This window comes from Borostomias antarcticus (genome assembly GCF_949987555.1).
Source record: "Borostomias antarcticus genome assembly, chromosome: 26".
NCBI classification, from domain to species: Eukaryota; Metazoa; Chordata; class Actinopteri; order Stomiiformes; family Stomiidae; genus Borostomias; species Borostomias antarcticus.
The window spans coordinates 4,668,847-4,681,501 of record NC_140259.1 but is presented as its reverse complement, the minus strand read 5'-3'; positions in this window follow the sequence as shown (position 1 = coordinate 4,681,501).

Below are 12,655 nucleotides of genomic sequence, written 5' to 3'. Positions count from 1 at the left end.
TATTAGCCTTTTCCAGGAATGGACAGAAATGGGATATTTTTAGAATAACAGGAATTTATTCACATACAATGTAAAAGAGTTGATGTGTAGCATGAAGATGAAACGATACACTGAGTTTGGGTGTTTTCAGTCAACGTTGGCGTTCACCGCTTCCATTTATCGAATGGCCGACTGGTGTAAGATGGATAGCCTAACGTTAGAGAGATAAATGTAGGCTATGGTTATGTTAATAAAGCTAACAATGATGTTGTAACATGCATGCAGCACTTCCGATCTGATCTGAACGATTGATTCATTGTTACCATGGATCGGTATTGGGATTGATCAAGGGCGAGTGTGAAATAGCAGCCACGAACTCAGCGGGTTATCCGAGATGCGGTAGCCGCGGCCAAAGCTCCTGCTGGCGGGGAGTGAAGCTCTTCAACTCGCCTGTCACTGGCTCCCTGGAGGAATTTAGCCTGGCTGCAATAACGTTATCGCGAACGGAATGAATACCATCTACTAGCAAACAAAACATGTTCAATTATATTTAACCTGTTAAAACTAAGATGCCAGGATCAAAAAATAATTTCTCCAATTGATATATTTGACAAAAACAGGTTAATATGCAAGCCGGTTTTCATTGCTAAATCAAAGCGGGGAGAGCCGAGAGAGCCGGGAACGCGCGTCTACATTTCAGATAAATGTGAACTTTTTCGTGGACGCGCGTCGGCCAGAGAAGCTCAACTGCGCAAGTCAAAAGTCACCGGAAATAGCCAAGTGACTACAAATCTAGCCAAGATGGCGCGGTTCAATAGGCCTTCACTTTAGATTTCGAATCCTGGGGGCTTGGTCAGAGGGCTATCTGCTCCCCCTCCCTTCGCTCACAATGACAAAGTCAGCTGTTATCGTGGGTTTTAGCCAGTTTAGGGGCGCAGTGTAAAAAGGGAGCAGAGAAGTGTACCATACTGTTGAAAGCTTAGAGACAAACTGAGACCCACCAGGAAATACAAGTAAACCGATAGGATAGGCGGAGCATAATGGTGCGTTCCAGGCAACCCGTAACTTCCCACCCGGCAACTGGGAGTACATCGATCTGTACGAGTTCACGGGTGGGAAGTTACGGGTTGCCTGGAACGCACCATTATGCTCCGCCTATCCTATCGGTTTACTTGTATTTCCTGGTGGGTCTCAGTTTGTCTCTAAGCTTTCAACAGTATGGTACACTTCTCTGCTCCCTTTTTACACTGCGCCCCTAAACTGGCTAAAACCCACGATAACAGCTGACTTTGTCATTGTGAGCGAAGGGAGGGGGAGCAGATAGCCCTCTGACGAAGGTTAGGCTCCACCCCTCCTAACACATGTCCCGTCTGAAAAATAATCCAGCAGCATTTTTTTCTGCACTTCCCTGCCCATCTGATATCAGTGCATTTCTATAGGCAGGACTAACGTTAACAGAAGATGTGTAAACATGCTTCATGGCTGTACATTTGATTAATCTAGCGCCGATTCGCCGGTAGAAGAAGACAGTCGATGCGCTGTGGATATAAAACATTTAAGTGTACAAATGTGCCCTTTATTTGAAAGGTGGGGGACTACAAACTGTAGCGCCTTAGGAGAAAAGGCTTTCATCTTTCCAACGATGTGTTTACTTTGGTGAGTAACGAAACGGTTTTGTCTGTAGACTGGGACGACCGGGCCGATGAAGCGCTTTCATAGGCAAATTGCATTGAGAGTAACAGCGTTATACTAGGATATCCTGGACCAGGTCTAGACTACCCAACTAAGGCTCTCGCGAAGGTATTTCGTTTCCATAACAACATTCTTGACTCTACCCAAGTTCGATACATTGTACGTTTTGTCTTGTAACCAACCGTTACATTATTTACTTGCACTTCGCAACTTTTTGGCTTTTACTGTCATGTAGAAAGATTGCTCTGGCTGTAGCCTATTTAGAGGCTGAAGAGGAGAAAGTTGGTCGGACTCCATTATTATGGGTTCACGATATCCTCCGCGCGCCAAGTGTTGCCAACTCTTCAGTAAGGGAAGCAGCTATTGGCTGTCCCAGAAGTCGCTAGAAGTAGCTAGATGGCGGGATATATTGTATAACATTAGCTACTTTTTACAGTGCAACCCTAGCCATATGATGATGATGGGCATGGAACAAACAATCAAACTATTGACTTATTTACAAACTTGTTTTTTTGTTGCTGTATAACATTACCTTTTTTCTTTTAAACAACGTAGGTCTGTAAACCTAAAGAATAACGGGGGGAAATATAGCCTACATGGCTAAATTAAAACTTAACCTAACGTCACCAGTATCTAGGTGAACTAGCCGTTTCTGACAATATGATTGGTTGTTGCGGGAGGGATCCAGCGCGTGTGGTGTGTGTGTGGGCGAGCGAGGGAGAGAGGACGTGAAGGCAGCAAAAAAAGTTCTCTCGTCGTGACTCGTGAGCTGAGCTCGCTTCCTTGTCAACACGATAATTCCCCAAATGACCAGAAAAAGTAGCTAGATTTGTCGCTAGTCGCTTTTCATGAAATAAGTCGCCAGGGGGGTCTGGAAAGTCGCTAAATCTAGCGACAAAGTCGCTAAGTTGGCATCACTGCGCGCGCCTGCTATCCCACCTCCGTCATGATTGGTCGTCTGATAAAAACACGCTCCACGTCAAAGCGGATTTCTCAAAAAGTTGAACTATTTTCAACTTCAGGAATCCGCTCTGGCCAGCGCACATGCGCAGCGCATTTCAATATCCGCCCGCATTTTGATATTTTCCCATAGCTTTGAATGGAAAGAAATCCGCAGCGCATTTTAAAAATAGGCCTACCCATAGTGTGCACGCAGCATGAGTTGAACCGGCATCGACGGACCTCGACTTCCTTCTTTAACCAAACTAAAATATATAGCCTACTAAAACCCCTCCCATGAATTAAGAACGGTCCCTAAGATCACGATTCATCAGCTAGCGTGTTGACTTCGCTCCAGGCTTAAAACCCTTTAAGGATTTTAAAGAACGAACCCTAAATGTATGAGAAATTCACTTTCTAAACCAAAGCCCAAAACCGTTGAGCTCTATTCTTAAATATAAAAAATAACATACAACTTACCGATTTGAAGATTATTGTATCCTACAGTGAAAGAGGTGTGATTGAAACGCGTGTTTACTCAAAAATAATTAAGAGCGTGTCTCTTGTTTCCTTCAGATGGATAAAAGGATATGCTATTTCAAATCTTTACATGCGTGACAAACGGGGAAAAGGTCCCAAGGTAGAGAGAGACGGATTACAAAACAGTCACGGCTACTTGACTACTTCTTTTGAAAGCCCTTAGCCAATCGGTGAAAGCCGGGAACAATGACGCGTGGAAACACGAGTAGCTGCTCAAGGTAGCAAGTGGCTCAATGCAAGAACGTATGTCTGCGGGTTGGAGCTCCCGCCCACCTCGAAGTTAAGGAGGGTATCACGGACATGAATCAACAGAACATGAAATAGCCTATGCCTCCCCAGGGGCCTCATTTATCATTGTGGATACACCCTATTTCATTTACACCTGATTGTAATGTATCACGACAAAACTCGATGGGAAATATTGTGTATATATCTCACAATATTTCCCATTGAGTTTTGGCATGATACATCACATTATCTGCGGAGAAAACCAAGTACAAAAATCAGGTGTAAATGAAAAAGGGTACAATGCACAATGATAAATGAGGCCCCAGGATGGGACCGGGGAGGAACAGGAAGATGACACGGAGAGGCACGGGGCGGAAACGAAACAGTGCGGGCATAGGCTCAGGAAATATTGCGCAATACAGAGATAGAAAGGTGGAGCCCTTTCTGTGTTTATCCAAAGAGATGTGATGTCAGCCCCTGCCTTCCCTGTTCGGATTAAAAACTGCTCACAACAGGAGAGACGGGACTTTCTTTCCATCAACAGAGGCGTGGAAGAAGTCAGCAGCAGAAGACCTAGGAGCTATTCTCTTTTATGTTGTTATGTTTTTATGTTAACTTGTATTTTTCATGTAACTAGATTATCTGTATAACTTTATAAACCACGTTTTTATAAAGATTCTTACTCTGGCACCAGATATTTTCTCTTCGCCTTTATTGGTTTGGTGAGTATTGATATATCTTGCTTGGGTCATTTAATTAAAGATTGAGATTTAGCTAGAAGGTCTTAAAGCAGGGCGATTGGGCCAGACCAGGCCGGCTAAAGGGAGCTTGGTCTGGGCCTGGAATGTGTGTGTGAGTGCACACAGAGGGGTTAACCTTTGACCTGTAAGCACGGACAGAGGCTTAAATCAAGTGGCACGGCTCTGACAGAGAGAGTGAATTGGAGCACACACACATCTGGGAGAGAGAGAGAAATGGGGAAAGCATCTTAAGAGAGGTTGGGGCTGATTGACTCATGTGATGGTAGTTTAAAAAGAACATATTAGATTCATGAGCCACGGATAACAATAAAACCTGGTGGTGAGTGGAGCGGGTGGGGAGGTTCTATAAGCCGTGGGAGGGACTTCACATAATAAGCATCACTTTGAAATCACTCAGTCATTAGCCTGCTCTTCAACAGCCATTAAAACACATCTCTCAATACAACACAATAAAACTACAGTATGATGATTTCAGTCCATAATATAAAGAGTTTCAGATATTTCTAACATAAAAACAACAATTCCCATGATTGGTTCTAACAGTCCAAGACGACTATTCAGTTCCAATGCTCAACCTCATTACCAACATCATCATTTTAGATTGTTGATGAAGATATACTGACTGACCAATCCACTACCGAGCCTGGGAGTCCCTCAAAACCTGAGGGAGAGAGACGCAGACCATGGAGGGAAATCAGGCAATAGGTCTAATATAAACAATGTCTTTAAATGTAACTTTTAACCACTGAGATGCAAATATTGTTTTCCAAGGGAAACAGTAGCTATATCATGAACTGTTTGCTAGTTTTCTTTGGCTTTGGAGTATATAGCTACAATTACAAATAGTAAAATATGCATTACTGTAGAAAACAAGCAGCACCCTTATCCCTACAGGGAACCAGCCTACACTCTCTGCCTAAGGGTTCTTTATTGTGGTGTAGCGGTGTTGAGTGAGGGGGTGGGTAGCTGGGGCAGCTGTGGAGAGGTCCGGCCCCCGCTGGGGTGTGGGGGGGGGTTTCCTCTCTTGTGTTCTCTGCCTGGGTCTGTGGGGATCGGAGGAACATTTCATATGGTCACAAACACTATTAAAACTCAAGGTGACAAAATGTGATCTCTCTTAGCACACACCCTGATGTGATCTCTCTTAGCACACACCCTGATGTGATCCCCAGGGGAAGAAGTGGCCAGATGGCAGTTGTAGTGTGTTTATAGACGTGATATTAACAATGTTAACAAGAATCATGAATTATGACTAACTGTTTTAACTCTGTTTAACCTTTGTAACTGTAAATCCTAAAATAGAGCCGCACCTGCGAGTGACTTCCTCTTTTCGCAGTGAAAGGGGCCACTTCCTCTTTCTCGGAAAGCACCAACGGTTCCATTGCGGGGGGTAGTCATGTGCATGAAGAAACCGTTAGATCATGTGATTTCTGTTTAAGACTGTGTATGTTATGACCTTATAAGGAGATTGTAGGAGCTCAGATGATGTCTGAACTGCCTAGTGATTGACGTAGGACTGATCTGCATACCATTGTTTGGTTGATGATGTTGTGATGTTTGGAAAGAAGGAGTGACAGGCCAAAAACTAAGTTTATAAAACATGGAACCGAACGTTAGCCTGTGCAATGGCAGAAACACAGCGCACCATACTCACTGTACCCTTCCCTGTCATTAAACAGAATTAATCAGGTGCAAACTGTGCTGTAGGTTTCTGAAGCTATAGCCTACCAGAACTCTTGTGAGTATGCTGTGTTGTATAACGTTAGGCCAATAGGCAACGTTACGAAGTCAAAGTTGGTTAGAAGTCAGTTTGTCTCCCCAAGAATCTCCCGATTGTTGTTAGGTTGACAGGCGACACATCTGTATGGTCACTCCTCCACCAATCTAGCTTCACTAGGCCCTAAACGGGCAGGCTTAGGCGTGGGGGGTGGCTTTTAGCTATGTTAGTGTCGCCATGCTTACCTGTTCAGTCAGGGTGTGATATTCGGAACTATACTAACTGAATTACATTTTTGTTAAATGCACTAATTAAAATGAGTGTACTTACACAATAGGCTACTTTAAAGAACTGCCTTCACTTGTATACTGTTGTGTGTCTTGTGTATTTTCATTACCTTATGTTATGTCATAAGGTAGTGACAATACACAAGATACACATTACCTTATGTCATAAGGTAGTCACAATACACAAGATACACATAACAGTATACAAGTGAGGGCAGTTCTTTAAAGTAGCCTATTGTATAAGTAGCCTATTGTATATGTATAATGTATCACTGCTGCTGTGACAACATCAAATACCCCCCCACTGACGATTAATAAAAGCTATGTTATCTCACGTCATCTTAGTCTTCAGCTGCGCCACAGTCTACACACTACAGTCCATCTTCAGATCCCACAACAGCACAGCATGAGCTCACCACCCCAATCCGCAGGTACAGGAAGATCTGGGCACCTTTCGCTGAGGAGAATATGGGTCAAACTTCATGTTGAATATATTGACATACTTCCACCTGCGTTGAACACAGACATGATCAATAATGGCCTAGGGAAGAATACACTGATCAATAATAAATATAATTATGTAACAAGCCAACTAGATGACCATCGTGTGTGTTGTGGGCTACTAGTATTATCATTCGTAATTTAGCCAGCTAGCTAGCTAGCTTCATATCCATCCAAATATAAAACAAAACATACCAGATCCAGATATGACTGCCGGTACCCGATCGGTTTCGTCGTATTTGCGGATCGCGAAACAAAGGACATCTGGTATGTTTTGCCCAAGTGAGTGAGGAAATGTACTTTCTAGTTACAATTGACCTTTCAAGTCTGCCTACACTTAGGTTACTTAGCTAAGAACCATTTTAATTACAATTTACTTCTAAGGGCAAATACTTTACTTTCATATCTTCATATCAATATAATATCAAGATCCTAGTAGATGTCCAAATAACCCACTGTGTCCTGGGTCTACTTATTCACCACCTAAAGGGAAGTGCAAAACAGCAAGTCATGAACGTTATCCAGAAACAAAAGTTGAACCCATTGCAGCAAGATAGCTAACATTACAGGAATCATCAGTGTAACTGCTTTAGCCACTGACCGCTACCATTAATGTTATGGAAGCTGCTACTAGTTGTTGTGAGCCCATGAGCTTACTGGCTATCCCGCTCTCATTGTGCTGGATTAGCATTGGAAGCATTGGAACTGATGTGTCCAGGTGACAAGACCCATCTTTATTTATCAGACATTACCATCCTACCAGTCCCGCACAGAAACAAGCCAGCCAACACACATAAGCCAGGCGTGACCTGGCCTGGTTACTCAAGAACAGCACAAGAACTAAAACAGCACAATATTCATCCATCCCTACTTTTGAAGCTTCAATGTTGACAGACTGCCTCCAGGATTAACTGTAGCTGGCGTAGTATTGTATGAGCTCCTAGTAGTAATAGTCCAAAGGGTTTTAAGGAAACAAGCAAAATTTTACATTTTCACAGGACAACTATTGTAACCAGAATGTCTTCTGAATAAAAGCACACCCCATCTAGTCAATATCCTATGAATATGTTTCCAATGAAACAGTGGTGATTTAATTGCAGCAGTAAGGCTGGTAGATAGTTGTCGTTTGATCAGCCTCTTTGATATTATGCAGGCTGGCCCACTAGTCCATCATATCTTCATGTGTTGTTTGAAGGGTAGAAAATGCACTGTATCACAAAGTCCTTGAATAAAGAATGAATATGATATGGATGTAAATGTTTTTGTGTGCATTACTACGTTATCTGAACTTGGATGGTCATGTTTCAAGATTCCAAGTCAATCAAAATTCCCAAAGTTTATCCATCAAGGACTATCAAGGAAGTCTGATGGATGCTGGTCTCACCATTAGCCTGTTTAGAGACTTTTGAGAAGGGGCGAACCTTGGCCCCAGGGTGAAATCTCTTCTCCAGGTCTTTGGCAATGCCCTCACACAGCTCGCAGACTTTCAGAGATTCTTCAAAAACAGTTGCAGTTGAGCTGTTCAAGATTTTGGAATGTGAAGGTTTTCAAAAAGGTTTTTCTGTACTGGGGCGTATCTGCTCAAATATTGTACTTTAACTTTTAAAGCTCAGCTGCAGTGCCTCTGGGGATGGCAGATGACTTCACGAGGCTGGTCAATAATGTGAGGCTAGTCATCCGTTTTAGTGGTATTCTGGGTTTGGGCTGCAAAGGCTCTCACAGACCGGGAGACAAGGTTGGGAAGATGGAGACGGTATTGTATAACTTTATACTACACTCCAGTAGATCCCTGGGCTCACGAGAGATGAATGGTGCCTCCACACCTTGGGAGAACAGATGACACAGTGGTCCTGAGACTGATGAGACCTTTTTCAATTCTGACCTGATTCTGGAAGCTGAAGGTTCTTTGTCTTCTTGTGTCTGATCTTTCTGATTATAAGGAGATGCTAAGATTCATCAGCAGGGTTTTTGAGATATGAGTTTTGAGAAAATGAGCCAAATTCAGCCACAAACCCCCATACACACAAATGAACTCCCTACAGTACTTCTCTCAGGTTTGTTTATTAAAAAAGGTTTATGAAAAAATATACATCATGATCAAGTTTAAAATGCAGCTGTCCAGACATCCAACCAACAGTCACCAACAAATACATTTCCATCCCATCCCAGTGTTTGTTCCATGTCTGATGCACATTTCAAGTCTCGTCGTAATATGCGAGCTATATCGGGAGGGAATGGATGAAGGACTTAAACAAACTGATTGTAAGGACTATATATTGGAGAATTCAATCAATCAAAGCTTTATTTGTATAGCGCATTTCATACCCAGAGGCAACACAATGCGCTTTACAGAGAACAAGGGAGGTGGGCTTACGACCCATTCTCTACATATTCCAGAGGGAAGCAAAAGAACAGTTATCACCCGGGGGCCAGATTAGAATATTGAGAATATTATTCAAAAAGAAAAGGGCAGGATTGCTTGAAAGTTCAGACTGGTGTGAGGAAGGTACTATTTGGTCGGGAACAAAAAGTCCGCTTGGCTGATTAACTATCGTATCCACTAAGATGCTATATAGCTCAAACTCGTAAATCACCTGTCTGATTGTTATAATGTGAACTGAACACAGCATTACAATGTAGGCCTTTTCCTAGTTTTTTCAAAAGCCTCTGGATCTGCCTATTACACTAGAACACAGCTCCAGATTTTGAGTGCTGAAACGTAGCCCCAGCCGTATCTTGAGGCCTCTGGGTTCGAGCTTCATTTTGGCTGCGGTATTGTCATTGCTAGGCACAAATGTAGGCGAAAACGCAGTAGTGTAATCAAGGCCTAAGAAACCAGGTCCATTCCAAATTCCACGACAGGTCTTTCTCTTTCTCCAACTCCCTTCTCCTTCATCAATCTCTTCTTCAATAGCTGGTGGTGAACCTGAGAGGAGAGAGAAAGGGGGAATGAGAAAGAGAGAGAAAGTAGGGAGGGGGGGGTTTGTGTGGAAACTCTTCTTGTACTGTTCTGTATGTGTCGTTGTACAGTATGTCTAGTTGCCTTCCAGGGACAATAAAGATGTTCTGAATATAAACAATTAAGATGTTCAGAATATAGACTGATTTTCAGATCTTAAAAGTCAATTTGATATCAAATTGATATCAAACACACTTACACACACACACACATGCACACTATTGCTTACAAAGATGGGGTCCTTTTTGAGGCAGGCTTCAGTGAACTCACAGCTCTTGGATGAACTGTATGAACACACTGGTGTCTCTTTAAGTGTCCTAAAGAAGTGAAGTTCTTTCCACACTGGTCACAGTGGTATGGCTTCTCTCCTGTATGAACACACTGGTGTCTCTTTAAATCTCCTGAAGTAGTGAAGTTCTTTCCACACTGGTCACAGTGGTATGGCTTCTCTCCTGTATGAACACGCTGGTGTGTCTTTAAGCTTCCTGACGTAGTGAAGTTCTTTCCACACTGGTCACAGTGATATGGCTTCTCTCCTGTATGAAAACGCTGGTGTGTCTTTAAGTGTTCTGACATAGTGAAGTTCTTCCCACACTGGTCACAGTGGTATGGCTTCTCTCCTGTATGAAAACGCTGGTGTGTCTTTAACTCTACTGACGTAGTGAAGTTCTTTCCACACTGGTCACAGTGGTATGGCTTCTCTCCTGTATGAACACGCTGGTGTGTCTTTAAGTTTCCTGACGTAGTGAAGTTCTTCCCACACTGGTCACAGTGGTATGGCTTCTCTCCTGTATGAAAACGCTGGTGTGTCTTTAACCCTACTGACCTAGTGAAGTTCTTCCCACACTGGTCACAGTGGTATGGCGTCTCTCCTGTATGAACACGCTGGTGTGTCTTTAAATTTCCTGACGTAGTGAAGTTCTTTCCACACTGGTCACAGTGGTATGGCTTCTCTCCTGTATGAACACGCTGGTGTGTCTTTAAGCTTCCTGACTGAGTGAAGTTCTTTCCACACTGGTCACAGTGGTATGGCTTCTCTCCTGTATGGACACGCTGGTGTGTCTTTAAGTGTCCTGAAATAGTGAAGTTCTTCCCACACTGGTCACAGTGGTATGGCTTCTCTCCTGTATGAAAACGCTGGTGTGTCTTTAACCCTACTGACCTAGTGAAGTTCTTCCCACACTGGTCACAGTGGTATGGCGTCTCTCCTGTATGAACACGCTGGTGTGTCTTTAAATTTCCTGACGTAGTGAAGTTCTTTCCACACTGGTCACAGTGGTATGGCTTCTCTCCTGTATGAACACGCTGGTGTGTCTTTAAGCTTCCTGACTGAGTGAAGTTCTTTCCACACTGGTCACATTGGTATGGCTTCTCTCCTTAATGAACACGCTGGTGCGTCCTGAGATTAGCCTTTAAACTGAAGTTCTTCCCACACTGGTCACAGTGGTTCGATCTTGGCTTGTCAATGTCTCTCTGCCTCTGGCCAGGAGCTGCAGTGAGCGGGGTGTTGGAGGTGGTGAAAGGGAGTGATCAAGAGGAGCAGGATGGGAGAGTCTCTGGTCAGATCTCTCCGTTCCTTTAGCAGAGAGATGTAGAGGTTGTCATGGCTGCTTTTGATGTCATTGTGGAGTGAGATCTGGGAGTTTTAGGAGAATTGGCACTCGGACCAGGAGCACACCTGGGGCAAGTCTGACATCACTTCTGGGATTGAGAGTGAAAGAGAGACACACAAACATTAAAATGATTATCACACATTTAGTACAAGTTCAAATACTGTATAGGGTGATTATATGTAGCTAGTGAAGGTGGGGGGGACACAACCACATGACGACTTCAGATTGTGGACAGGAGAGAGAAAGATATGCAACAGGTTCCTCTGGCTGAGCTCGGAGGGAAAGCGACAGAGGAGAGAGAAAAAGAAGTGACAAAATCTAAATAGGAGAGAGGAGAGAAAACATGTAATACGTTGAAGCCCACGGTGTTAACTTAGATAGCTAGAATAAGCTAGCCAGCACTCCTTAACTTATGTCAAGCTACCATGTTCCATGGCAACTAAGAGCATTCCATTCTGTTCATAGATAGCGTGGCTGCCTAATATCGGCAATTTGCGTGCCCCACAACAGCAATTTGCACAGGCGCCATTGCAGTGCATCACATACTGTCCCCTGTATCGTTGCATCCATGAGTGTCCTGAATTTCACGCTGTATGCCCACGTCTTGCCTGCTGTCTGGCACCATGGGAAAAAGACAAAGGAGAGAGGGAAGGCCGGAAGAGGAGAGCTACTTGGACAGCGGTTATTATTATGACTAGTAGACCTCTGGGGCCTCATTTATCAAAGAGCGTGTAAATTCAGGTGTAAAAGAGGGCGTACGACGAAAACGAGGACAATGCGAAAAGTAGCGTACGACGAGAATATTTACACGCTTTTCGGATCTATCAAAAATGGCGTACGCCAAAATCACCACAGAAAATCCGAAGGTGTCGGAGAAGAGAGCGTACGCGCACGCGCCCCGTGTTCCGCCCTCTCCACGCCCAAATTCAACCATATATGGTCAAAACTATGACAGCGCACAACGTGGATACCCCGGAAGGAACCGACATAATATAGCGTGGAGCATAGGAAAGACAAATACGTTTATGGAAAAACGCGGAAAGAAGAGAAACTTTTCAGAGACGGAGGTGCATGTGCTTGTTGGTGAGGTCCACGCGAGGAAAGAAAATCATCTTCGGAAGGTAAGCTATTTGTACGAGCCTACATTTGTCTGATTGGTCCTACAGTTTAGGTAGCCTACTGTACGTTTCGTGCATCCTGTATGTGGCGTAGGCTACACGGACATGCTGTATTATGTGGCTGTGAGGAAAGCAAACATTCCACACATTCTGTGGTAGGCTATGATTGATTTAGGACCAAAAACAGGGAACGATAACACAGATGATCACTTCATAATGTTGGACCAGATTAAACATTTTCCCCTCTGGGAAATTAAGACTCTCATCTAAATCACCCGGTAAATCACACTTAAGCATTTATTTGGCTGCCAACAGAAAAAC